The sequence below is a fragment of the Brassica napus genome, unplaced genomic scaffold (assembly GCF_020379485.1).
Source record: "Brassica napus cultivar Da-Ae unplaced genomic scaffold, Da-Ae ScsIHWf_1115;HRSCAF=1585, whole genome shotgun sequence".
In the NCBI taxonomy this organism is placed as follows: Eukaryota; Viridiplantae; Streptophyta; class Magnoliopsida; order Brassicales; family Brassicaceae; genus Brassica; species Brassica napus.
Window position 1 is genome coordinate 14,030 of NW_026014540.1, and position 3,471 is coordinate 17,500.

A 3,471-nucleotide genomic window follows, 5' to 3' on the forward strand; every position below is an offset into this window, starting at 1 on the left:
CTAACACCGGTGCGGTGGTGAGAGCTTCCTTCAACGTCTTGAATGCATTCTCTGTTGCTTCCACCCAAAGGTAAGGTACTCCTTTACCGGTCAGTTTAGTTAAGGGCTTTACAATGGAAGAAAAGTCCTTAACAAACTTCCGATAATAGCCCGCGAGTCCGAGAAAACTCCTCACTTCCGTCACTGTGGTAGGTCTAGGCCATTCCCGTATGGCTTGGACCTTCTCTGGATCAGGAGCCACGCCCTCTCCTGATACTATATGACCAAGAAATCTAATCTCTCTCTTCCAAAACGAACACTTACTGAACTTGGCAAATAGCTTCTGATCTCGCAACCTCTCCATAACTAGTCTGATATGCTCTTTGTGCTCCTCCTCGCTTCTCGAGTACACCAAGATGTCGTCGATGAAGATGATCACGAACTTGTCGAGGTAGTCATGAAACACTTCATTCATCAAACGCATGAAAGCTGCAGGGGCGTTGGTGAGACCAAAGGGCATAACCACGAACTCGTACTGCCCATACCTTGTCTGAAATGCCGTCTTCAAAGTATCTGACTCGGCAATGGGAATTTGATGATACCCTGATGCCAAATCAATCTTCGAAAACCAACTTGCTCCTTTAAGTTGATCCAATAGCTCGTCTATCCTCGGAAGAGGATACTTGTCTTTGATGGTGATGTTGTTGATACCGCGGTAATCGATACACAACCTCATGCTTCCGTCTTTCTTCTTCACAAATAGAACAGGAGCTCCCCAAGGTGAGGAACTTGATCGGATGAATCCTTTCTCCAATAGATCTTCCAATTGTTTCTTTAGCTCAGCTAACTCTGCTGGTGCCATCCGATACGGTGCCTTGGCAATAGGTCTTGCTTCAGGCTCCAAGGTAATGGTAAAGGGATTACTCCGAGGTGGAGGTAATTCCTTTAGCGGTGCAAATACATCCTCAAACTCCTTGACCACGTCTATGTCTTCAACCTTAACTTCATCGTCAGTGGCTCCTCCACTAACCGATAAAGTTACCAAATACACTTCCCCGTCTTGAAACAAATCTTGAACTCTCAATGCTGCTATCAGTGACACGGTCATACTAGGACTGATTCCAAAGTATACCATCTCTGGACGCTTGCCTCTGCCAAACAACAATCTCCCTTTTCCACAATCAATCTGAACTTCGTATCTCGATAACCAGTCCATTCCAAGGATGACTTCGTACCCTTCCAAAGGCATGATTAGCAAATCTGCCACGAACTCTTTCTCTTGAATAACCAATGGAACATTCTTGATACGCTGATCCGCTTGAAGGGTTCGGTCTGCAGGGGTCAAGACTGCCACGCTTACCCTGTCAACCACAAAACAATCCCAAAACTGGGCAGCTACTTCAGGGGTCACAAAGCTATGTGTTGCCCCTCGAGTCGAACAATACATGAGTGGGTTTACCAGCAACATGTATTGTTCCTGCCACAGTAACTCAATCAACAATATCTCAATCACAATAATACTAATCAAAACTCACACAATCACAATCATAATATTTCTAAACGCGCAACCTAACGATCAAGCAATATAACCAGAATCCTAACTAAATTCCATACACTAAAAAGAGGAGGTTGAACACCCACTATACCTGTAATGGGACCGTGGGAAGGTCCTGCATTGTCAGGGTTCTCTATTTCTAAGGCATAAACCCTACCTCCTAGGTTTTGCTTCTTTGGTGCTGGCTCAATTGCTGGACGGCTAGAAGGAGCTCGGATCGCGAGAGGGGTCACAGGGATTGGCTTGTTTGGACTCGATCCTTATCTGTGGATAACCCTGCTGGTTACCCCGCTGGTTGTTCCGCTGATTGTTTGGACAGACCCTTGATATGTGTCCCGGCTGCCCACATGTGTAACAGACTCCAGAGTTACCACGATAATTGCTCTGGGCTCCTCGCCCTTTGCCTTTGTTAAACCTTGGACCCTTGTTGTAATTCGACCTTTCTCCTTGGTTGAACTTGGAGTGTCTTCCAGAATATTGTGTAACCATCTTTTCTGTCTCTACTGCAGTCTCAACATTAACAGCCTTCTCCACCAGATCGGATAAGCTGTTAAAGTTGCTTCCAGCTAAACGACTTCCAATCTCCGGCTTTAATCCGTACATGAAGTTACGGATCATCGTTCCTTCATCTTCACGTCCATCAAAAACATGTTGCCTCAACCTTGTGAACTCAGAATCATAACTCCTCACTGGCCTATCCCCTTGAACAAGGTTCATAAACTGACGCTCCAACCGATGCTTTGCTTCAGGAGGAAAGTACTTCCTTTCGAACTCTCCCTTGAAAGATTCCCATGATGTGATGGTATGTCCACGCTGCCTCTCTATGCTGTCCCACCATCCGGTTGCGTCTCCTTCAAGATAGTACACTGCGATCTTCTTCATATATTCTTTTGGGCACTCCATGGCTTCAAAATTCTTCTCCATCATAGTAATCCACTTGAGAGCTTCAATAGGATCTGATCCTCCCTTGTATCTGTAGGATCCGATATTCTTCATGGTAGATAACAGCTTGGAAACTTCAGGGGTATCAGTACGTGTGCTTCGGTTACTAAGTGCCTGGGTCATCACATCGTGCAACAGCTTCAAAGTGTTTTCTGCTCCTTGATCTTGTGGTCTTTCTGTGGCACGGTTCTGATCTGTCCTCGGGTTTGATTGAGCGGATTGATCTTGCTTATGTCTCTGCTCCCAATTACAACTTGGACTAACGCTTGCCAAACTGGCCTCCCTTGTAACTCTGGTCGGGTTACCGTACACCGGAAAAGATCTTGTTCTCTGCAGAGGGCTCCTGTCGTGTCCAAACATTTCACTAACGCCATTTCCATTCTCTTGCTCTGATCTGTAACCCAATCCTCTGCTTGTTGAGACCCTACCCTCTCCCCAAATCCGATCTCGTCCATCATCACCTATCCCGCGATTAGCCATCTGCACACACATAAAAAGGTAAGTCCTATTCCTATTTAAACCTAATGCGGGAAGCGGCTGGTTTCCTAAAACATCTTTTTGCGACTCTTTTGACTCGATAAAACATTGAAAGCACTTGTGTCACGCATGGACGAAACCATGCTCTGATACCACCTCTGTAACACCCCCGAACCGTTCTAGGTATAGGTCAAACCACCGGCCAACAATCAAACAAGAACATGACCGACGGCTGACTTTCTACCAACGCCCGTGAGCGCTACATGACGGGTTAGGGGCGTTCCAGCCTGGTCACAAAGAGTGCAATTCGTGACTTGGCCGGTTCCCCCGCTAACACGTCCCGTCAGATCGAAGCCTAAGGCTTCTCAACCCGTACTCCGACCTGGCGTTGTGTTAGCTTGGACAAAGCTAATATCAGAAACAACAAGGCATTTACATAAAACATCGATTTATTTATCTTATATCATATTCGGTTCACAACACACAAAATATTATAAGCGTAGTGGCATGCCATCGAG